This window comes from Sciurus vulgaris (assembly GCF_902686455.1).
Source record: "Sciurus vulgaris genome assembly, contig: HiC_scaffold_170_arrow_ctg1, whole genome shotgun sequence".
NCBI lineage: Eukaryota > Metazoa > Chordata > Mammalia > Rodentia > Sciuridae > Sciurus > Sciurus vulgaris.
Window position 1 is genome coordinate 214,889 of NW_027632883.1, and position 9,921 is coordinate 224,809.

Here is a 9,921-nt window from a genome sequence, read left to right on the forward strand (position 1 = left end):
AGTAAGAGTTGTTAATGCCACTCCTAGGAATCTACTCAAGAGAATTGAATGTTTGCCCACTGAAAGACTTATACATGAATGTTCATAGCAGCATTATTCATAATAGCCAAAGGGGGAAAACAACCTAAATGTCCATCAACTAATGAATGATCAAGCAGAATGGAGTATATACATGCAATGAAATACTATTCAACAATAAAAGGAAGCAAAATACTGATACATGCTGGAATATAGATGAACCTCAAAATCATGTTAAAGGAAAAAAGTCATTTAAAAAGAATGGCTTCTTTTCAAAATGAGCACATATTGTTGCATTCAATTTATATGGAATAACCAGAAAAGACAAATTTATAGACATAGAAAGCAAATCAGTTGTTGGCCTGGGGTGGAAAGGGGTCATAGGGTGGGAGAGAAGGAATTGATTGCAAACAGACTTGAGGAAATCTGAGGGTGTTAGAAATGTTCTGAACTAGGTCATGGTGATATTTACCAAGTTCTACAAATTTACAAATAATCATTGAATTGATAGGCCATCATTCACTTATGATGCCTAAACATTGTGGTATGGAAATTATGCCTCAATGAAATTGTAAGAAATGGTTGAGGTTGACACTTGGCTACCATCATATTTTTATTTCAGTGATCAGTGATACTGTAGCTTCAAAAACCTTTCCCAGGAAATAAAAAAAAAAAAAAGTCTTTAGGGACAGCAGCGGTGGTGGGTGTGGGTGGTGAGGGCAGCGGGCTGGGACAAGAGCACAGGAGAAACCCCAACCCGACCAGCCTTGCCGGCTCTGCCTGTGGACCACTAGCGCGATGACCAGGCAGCAATGTGGGCACATCAGGCCCAGCGAGGGCGAGATCATGGATTCTTTGAAGTGGCATTGAAGCACTAAGACCTGAAGATGAGTGAACTTGACCAGTTGCAGTAGGAGGTGGAACAACTTAAAAACCAAATTAGAGATGCTTGAAAAGCATGTGCAGATGCAACTCGTTCCCAGATCACAAACATTGACCCAGTGGGAAGAATCCAGATGCGCAACAGAAGAACACTGAGGGGGCGCCTGGTCAAGATCTATGTGATGCATTGGGGCACAGATTCTAGGCTTCCCGTCAGCACCTCACAGGATGGAAAGCTCATCATCTGGGATAGCTACACCACAAACAATGTTCACACCATCCCTCAGAACTCTTTCTGGGTCATAACCTATGTTTACACCCCTTCTGGAAACACATGGTCTGTGGTGGCCTGTGGTGGCCTGTACAACATTTGCTCCATTTACAACCTGAAAACTTATGAAGGGAATATGTGTGTGAGGCATGAGCTGGTGGGACATACAGGTTACTTGTCCTGCTGCCTATTCTTGAAAGAAAATCAGATCGTCAGCTGCTCTGGAAACACCACGTGTCTCCAGGGACATTGAGACCTGCCAGCAGATGACCACATTTACTGGACACACTGGAGATGTCATGACACCAGACTGTTCATCTCTGGTGTTTGTGATGTCTTGGCCAAGCTCTGGAATGTCCAGGAGGGGATGTGCAGACAGACCATCACAGGCCATGAGTCAGACATCAATGCCATTTGCTTCTTTCCAAATGGCAATGCATTTGCGACCAGCTCAGAAGATGCCACCTGCAAGCTGTTTAACCTCTGTGCAGACTGGGAGTTCATTACCTACTCCCATGACAACATCATTTGTGGGATAACCTCTGTGTCCTTCTCCAAGAGCAGAAACCTGCTACTTGTCGAGTACAACAACTTCAACTGCAATGTGTGGGATGCACTCAAAGCAAACAGGGAAGGTGTCTTGGCTGGACACAACAACTGCATCAGCTGCCTGGGGGTGACTGATGATGGCATGGGCGTGGCAACAGAGTCCTGGGACAGCTTCCTCAAGATCTGGAACTAATACCACAGGTGGATGCCACGGAGACTGGAAGACCATTCTGACATTGAAGCGCTGCAGTGATAGCATATCCTATCCAACCGCACTAATGTGGACCTCCACACTCCCCTCAGAACTTCAAAGGGCAAGATCTTTTTCCTTCACCTGTTGCTGAAACCAAGAGCACAATTCCCATTAAGAGAAGGTCTCTGTGCTGTAAACTAAAACAAATTGTGCATTCCTTCTGGGGCCATTGTCTTTGTTTCCTTTTTTGTCTTGGGTGAGTTTTAAAATAAAATACTACAATAAACATGTTAACCAGAAGGTTAAAAAAAAAAGTCTTTAATCACAGAATCTAGATTTTTAAGTTGGTTTCTTTCCTTTTCCTCAAACCCCTGAGGTCCTCCACCTTTATACCAGTGAGACATATTCAGAATGAAAAAAAAAAAAAAAAAAAAAAACTTTCCTCCCCTTCAAACTAATTAAGTAAGCTCTGATGACATCAGCTATATTTGCAGCACTTGATTAAGGCCATGATACTAATTAAATTCTTGAATGATTATAAATGCAAATTGTCAGGCCTCTTTTAACAATAGGCATTACTGCCTGGCTCAGAATAAGTCATCAAGGAAATGACCAGGCTCATCTTGAGTTTATCCTGAGTTTAGTGAGAAAATAATAATAACTATGAATGGCTAAAACTTACCTATTTACATGGGCCAAAATTTCCCTAGTAGTAGTAGCACCTTTCTAAGAGCAAGTTCATTGAGAATTGCTGTGACAGGATAGGATGACCCCTGAGCTTTAGGGCTGCACACAACAGAGTTCAGATTCTGTTTCTGTCACTTACTAGTCATATGATTGTTGACTAATTTAATTTTATTTCTCCCAGCCTGCATATCTATAATATGGGATTTGATTCTCTATCTCAAAGGATTTAGGGGCTGATTAAATGAGATCCCTTATGTGTCATTGGGTCTTGCATTCAGGAGGTGCTTAATAAATGGAGTCCACTCAACACATATTAACTGTCTACTGTGAGAAATAGAAAGTCCAATGATCCTTTTGCAGAATACAGTGTTTAGCCTTTTAGGTAAGACTGAGATGCAAGAAAAGCAGTTGGAGGGGAGAACAGAATGGAGAAGTAAAAGCAGATAACACCAGAGTGTGACAAATTCATGGCCCCTTGATAAACAGGAGGTGAGGGGGAAGGACTGATCTGACCAGCAGGGAAAAACTACAAGACACACTCAACCCAAGAAGGACTTCTGGCCATAAGAGAGCAGAGAGAGATGGGCACACCTAAAGGTGTATTACTTTAAATAACCCAAAAGGAGACAGTAAAACCTAGTTGAGGTTATGTTTGGGAAGGCTGCACACCCAGACACTGAGGAATCAGGGTTGGGGGGAAGGGCCTTTTACACTAGAAAATAAAATGCTGATTGTGACTTCCCTGGGTGTGTCTGCTTTTTCAGAAATGGATCTTGCAAGAAAATCTTAAAAATCTCACTTTCTCTGTACTTTTTGATGCTCAGTCGATTCTTTGGGGTTGACAGGTGAGCATGTTTCTCACACCTATGATCCATTTATTCCTCAAATTCAGCAAACATTTTGTGAATACCTGTCGCTGGCTCTTTGCGGTTCCAAAATCCATGGATATTTGTCACCGCCTGCAGCAACAACTTGCACAGGTCTTATGGGTGGTGGAGTGGAAACTGAGGCACTTCTATCTTTCTCTTTGGTGCACTGCTTTCTTGTTTGTTTATAGAGGATAGAGGAAATGAGGTTTACTTGCTTTGAGAGGAGCGAAAGAGAGACCCCGCTTATCAGAGAGAAAGAAACTTTGCTTAAGAGAGAAACTTTGCTTATCAGAGAGAGAGACTTTGCTTAAGAGGGAAACTTTGAAGGTGCCCTAGTGATGCGTCTCAGTTCTCCGCTCTGCAATCTGCCTTCTGCCGCTGCCCCTACTCGCTGCTGTGTTCTTTCTTCTGGCTTTTTTGCTAATGGCTGCTGTGGCGTGTCTTCTTCTCTGGCTAATGCTGCGCCGCATGTCTTCTGCTACTGCTTCTCTGCTAATGGCTGCTGTGTGTATGTCTCGCTCCGCCCACGCTTATATCACCTCCAGGATGCGGAGAGCAGGGCCACGCCTCTTACGCAAAGATTAGGCGAGACGCTCTGAGCTGGCAATTAGTGCTTGAGAACACATGTGCATACATTGTGTGCGTGGACGAGAAAATCACCTGAGTGTGCTTATGTCAATTAACCTCCTCACTGCCGATGTGATCAGGTGCCATCCCGGTGCCCCCAACATGGCACAGCCCCCAACAAATACCTGCTATATTCCTGCTATTCTTAGTGTTCTGCATGCATCCATGAATTTTAAAAGACAAAAATTCATATCATAGCAAAAACTATGTGGACAATAACTATAAACACAATCAATAACTAAGTGTTTTTGTGTTAGATATAATAATATGTCCTATGGGAAAAGAGAAAATGAGTAAGAGGGATCTAGAACCATGAGGTAGAGGAAATAAATGATGAGTTGCAATTTTGGGTAGTCAGGGAAGGGCTCCTTGAGTAGGTAAAATGTAAGGGAAGCCCCAAAGGAGTGAGGGAGTTAGCCATCATCCAGAGACATCTGGGAAGAGTTGAACAAATATTAAAGATGATCAAGTGGAATGTGCTAGAAACCTTTATGAAGTACAGGGGATGGGGAGGGTGACCACCCTGGAGATGGAAGAGGAAGTTGAACTGCATTCAAACTCTGCCTCCATTGACTGCCTATCATGCCATCTTTGGCTTTTTATTTAATTTCTCCAAGTGTATAGCCCTTCATCTGTAACATGAGATCTCAATATCTATTTCCCAAAAGATTATCTGTTCCCAAAGATTAAAGCACTCTTTGACCCCAGTGACCTCTGAAGCTGGAGTCTGTAGGTTGTGTTTCAGCAGAATAAGCAGAGAAGAGACCACTGTTTTATTTCTGTCTGGTTCTGACCCATTCCACATCAATGGCATCCCCTTCTGCTAAGCTTATTCCAGTACTGGATCAAGGTTGGTGGGCAGTTAGGAGATGGGGCCAGCTGAGGTTGAAGATCAATTGTAGGATACAAAAAGGGATGGAACCATGAGAGATAAGCATTAGTTTATTCAATCAACAAGCAGTTATTATGGAAAGAATAAACTGATCTAGCTATCTACTATGTTCTGTATGCACTTATCATATTGAATTAAGAAAATGCAGAGAGTAGTTTCCAGTTTTAAATACTGGGATGATAAACTTTATACATATGTGTGTGTGTGTGTGTGTGTGTGTGTGTGGTTTTCTCAGAATCAACAATACATCAAAGGTGACTCATACATTTTTGTTCAATACTTCTGGTGAATTGTGTGCTAGAGTTTGACAGAACAGGGTTATGATATCTTCTTTAATTTTATTCTTCTCAAACTTTCTTTTGGTTCCTTACTGGATGTAAATGGTATAGTGGAAAGAACTCTGAATTCAGTCAGAAGATCTTAATTCTACAACTATCTCTTCAAGATTTAACTGTATGACTTGCTATTTGACTCCTCTGAGCTTTATTTTCTTCACTTATATAATAACAATGAAACCTCTACATTGTCTGCTTCCCAGGTGTCAAAGTTCAAATGAGGAAATGAATTTAAAATCATTTTGTAAACTATAATTGTTAACCTGAAATGTGGTGAGGAGTTACGGTTGAAGAAAGAGGCTGCTGGAGACCAAGCAATGATCAATTTCTTGTTGTAAAATGAATGGTTTTGGCATTTCTCCACTGAGTAGACGTTTGGTGCTAACTTATGCACATTAGTTAATTTTGTTTTGCTGGGGGCTCAGATGGGACTCCCTGATGGATGTGCCATCCATGACAGAGTCAAGGAAAGCACACAGCTCAATGCTGTGCTCCTTTCAGGGTTGGAACTAAAGGAGAGGGGCTCTTGAGAAGCACTGATTTGGCTGGCAATTTCCAAGTCATCTGCTCACAGAAATTCTGATGAGACCTGGGAAGTAGGATGAGTAAAGAAAACTCTTTTTCCTTTAATACCATTGTGTTCGTTTTCAGCCCAGGATTCAGCCACCTGAGTTTACATGCCAGGCATATAGGAAGGTACTGTATTCACAAAATGGTGCCTGGCAGTGCTGTGCCCATCTTTCCAAGCTCTGAACCTGTCTGGGCTAGTGTGAGTGAGAGGAAGAAAGTGGCATACTCTTCCATGCAGAAAAACAATTAGGATTGAAATTTAAGGCATATTCTTGGGAAAAAAAGAGAATTATTCAGGAGAATGGCAGCAAGATGCTCTGTGAAATTATGTGTGCATGGTTAGACCATTAATTGGGTAGTGCAGAGAATCCTGAATTAAGGATTATTAAACCTGACAGCAGGTAAACCTTTGCATCTCTGCTTATGTGTTAATCTCACTCTATGAGCTGCAAGTAGCTATGAATAGGACCAAGGATTTTGCATTTTTTCCCCTCTCCAGAGCTCACCCCTATAATTGGCATTCTGTAGTTGCTCAGCAAGTGTGACTGAATGGGATGGTGGCACTAGTTCTGTCCACATAATCAGACTGGCTAGGGAAGAAAGGTTGTCCCTGAGTTTTCCATGGGCAATTCACCTCAATGTTTACCATCCTCAATATTTGGGGAAGATTTTTATTTGGTAAAAATATTTCTCTTCCTTGGTACACATTTATTTTAAATGTGCTTGCAGTATCAGCATAGGCTAGCTATGGGCCAGGGTGGAAGCTTGCTGTGATCGGTTTCTATAAGGCTGACATTCCCAGGCATGCTGGGTGATTCGGAGGTGGCTGTAATGGCTTACATATATTACTGATTGAGATACTGATAACTGAAAGTGTCTTACAGTGGTAAAAGATGTAAAATCAATTTGATGATTATTTAGAAATTTTCCATTTTATTTGAACATTTAATAGATGGCTTTATGTATTAACTTCTTAACTTCTATAATGACTAAGTGTACGCAATTCTTTGAATACTCCTGCCACAGGAACTATTCCAGGACAACTAAACATTTCATTTCCTGGATCTTCCTGTTAAAGAATCTCAGTATTTGTTTGCTTATTTTTTTGATCATGATTTCTCTATCAACACTGAAGTTCTTTGCTTTGCCTACAGTGTAAAATATTATATTTTTTCTGAATTTTTCTTGTTTTTGTATTTTTCTAATGATACATGTAATTTTTATCCCTGCTTCTAAAAGACAGGTATTGGGTGTTCCTAAATAGAAAATTATTAACTGGGAGATTTTAAACATATTCCATATCTAACATCTTTCAACATATTTCATTTTTTAAAAATATCTTTATTAATTAATTTTATTACTAAGCCTCTTCTACAGTTTCCCAAATTCTTTCCAACTTACTCTACTCATGAAATTATGATTTCTTTTGTGTCATAAAGTGAAAAAGTTAGGAAAGTACTGCTATCAATTATCATTATTGCAATTTTTCACCTTGAGAGATTAGATGTAAGTGGCAGCAATATTCATCATGGCAGATGGGATTTGTTAGAGGAATCCAAGATGTTTCTACTTTCATTTCTAAGACACCATTTGCCAACATGGTAAAATAAAGAGGAACACTTTATTTTGTGAACAATGTTTCATAATGATGGACACTTCCTGGTAGGACTGAATGTGTCTGTAAATATCACAGGGAAACCCCTTAATCTGTACAATCATAAAAGTTCATAATTATAAAAAATATCAATTTATAATTATAATAAAAAATAATGAAGAGGCTTAGTTTTCCAACTATTTATTCTCGTGCTTCAAATATTTCCTAAATCTGCTCGAAATAGTCCTGACCAAGGAGGACCTATTTTCACAGTTGATGTGCAGTAATGAGGCATGGTTAATACCCCCTTAAGTCACAGTGCCATTTGGTATTTCATGGATATTCAATAACATGGACAGCTACAGACACATGGCTTCTTGGGTCGCACTTTCTATGGAGTGGCAGAGGGGAGCAATATCATGTGCCCTGGGATTGGGCCCTGCTGAAGCCCTCAGCCAGAGACTGAGTGACACCCATGGTGTGTTCTCAGCAGCTGTCCTGTCCAATCTTCCCAGAGGAAGTGCAGGAAGACACAGACCCTGATCCCAAAACTGCCACCTCCAGGAAATTTGCTCCCCAGCAGGTCCCCTTGTGTCTGGTCAAGTGCTTGCAGGACCACAGGCAGCTCTCTGACAGCTCTGGGGCTGGACAAGGGTGGAGGGATTCCTGCTATCTCAAGAGCACCTAGCTGTCAAACCCACCACTGCCCATCCTCACCAGAGTAAGGCTAGACACACAGGCAAGATCACACCTTCACTGTGACAGTGGAGGACACTGTCCTGTCCCAGTCCCAGTGAGTGAGATTCTGGTGACAACATCCCCACTTGCTCACTGGCTGCACATCTGCAGGACCAGTCCTGTGCTGACACACCGCCTATATCCTCTCCTTGCTCCCCAATTCAGAGGCCCATGGCTTCTCCTGCTGGCAACCCTGCTGCAGCCCACCACCCTCCTCCACCCTTGGTGGTATGTGGAGTGTTCATATTCGAGCCTGAGCCATTGCCCACCTTTCCAGAGAAGAGCACCCTCAAGGAGGCACGGGCCTGTCCCTGTACTGGAGGAACAGGTACCACCAGTAAAAACCCACATGTGTCACCCTAGTCCCCACCTGCTGCATGCACAAAGAGCCACCCTCTACCTGCCAGCTAGAGTCTGCTCAGCCCTCCTGCCACCTGTCACCTCCACAGGACTCCAGCCAGCTGTGCAGCCATCCTGGCAACCTCTGGGGAGGGTTAGGTTTAGGGTTAGGGGAGGGATCCCTGCCATTGCCACAGCTGCTGACCTCAACCAATATCTACAACCCTTCCCAGAGACCCAGGAAACCTCAATGGGTCAGCTGGTGGATCAGCAGGCTCTGGATCCAAAACCCCAGTGCCCACAATCCACAGTCTCCCCAGGATCGAGGTATGCTCCAGGCATGCAGTTTCCACAACTATCCCTCTTTCATCCAGTACACACACGTGGACTTTGCGCACGTGTGTCTATTCCTGGCACAACCCTGCCTCTTGTCCTGTGTGGACAGTTTTCTGCACGTGCCCAGGGTTCTCTAATCATTACCCTCCATAAATGCATCCTGGTAACAGGTCTCACTGCCTTTTATCCTGAAGCTGAGTTGGCCGCAGTAGAAAGACCCTTTGTGCTCACTGCTGTATTTCTGAATCGCGCCATCTCTAATTGCTGCCATTGCTTGTCCCAGGACAAGCTTTGTCCTTCGGCATTGTCCCCCAGGGACCAGCCAGCAGCGTCTCCCATGAAGCCCTATCACAGCTCCAGCAGACTTCCCTACTCTGGTTGGCCACTCTGGCTGCCTGGTCCCACGGGGACACTCGCAGGCCATTCTGCTGCCGGTTTGCAAGGGCACATTGGCTGTTGAGTCAAGTGCCTCATAGTGCTTATCCAGGGTCCTGAAGACTGGTTCTACACTTCCTGGGAGACGTGGACTTGTCCTCCATCCTCCACATGACAGGTCTCATGAGGAAGATGCTGCTGTCTGCTGCACTTTCCACCAATTCCTGCAGCACAGACCATCAAATCATCAAGCACATGCCTCCTATGGCACAGGAGCAGGAAGGGGCTGCTTGCCAGCTTGCAGCACTGAGGACTATCCAAGACCGCTGTCCAGAGAAGACTGTGCACAGAGCCCCTGGAGACAGTGCCCAAGGGGAGCCTGAGAAGGCAGAATACCCTGAAGAAAGATAATATGAGAGGGGGAGCTCCCATGTAACTGGAGGAGCACAATGTGCCTTCAGGCCCCTGGTGGCCCATGGCTGCCTGCATTCCTTTCTGCCCAGGCCTGGGGCTTTGCAGGTAAACGTCTGCATCCAGAGCTCCCAAGACAGAGCTGGCATCTCCCAGGCCACGTGTATGAACTTTTGCCACAAAAGAAATGCCATCAGCAGCTCATACAACTCCAATTAAGGCCTCCCAGGCCAGA

The 9,921-nt window shown here is 43.5% G+C and overlaps 1 pseudogene across 1 annotated transcript; it reads left to right on the forward strand.

Annotated features, from left to right (window-relative positions):
- Window positions 1-842: 842 nt before the first annotated feature.
- LOC306652276 (guanine nucleotide-binding protein G(I)/G(S)/G(T) subunit beta-1-like) lies at window positions 843-2,213 on the forward strand (annotated as a pseudogene). The gene has a single exon. The product of its transcript is annotated as a guanine nucleotide-binding protein G(I)/G(S)/G(T) subunit beta-1-like (transcript).
- Window positions 2,214-9,921: the final 7,708 nt, after the last annotated feature.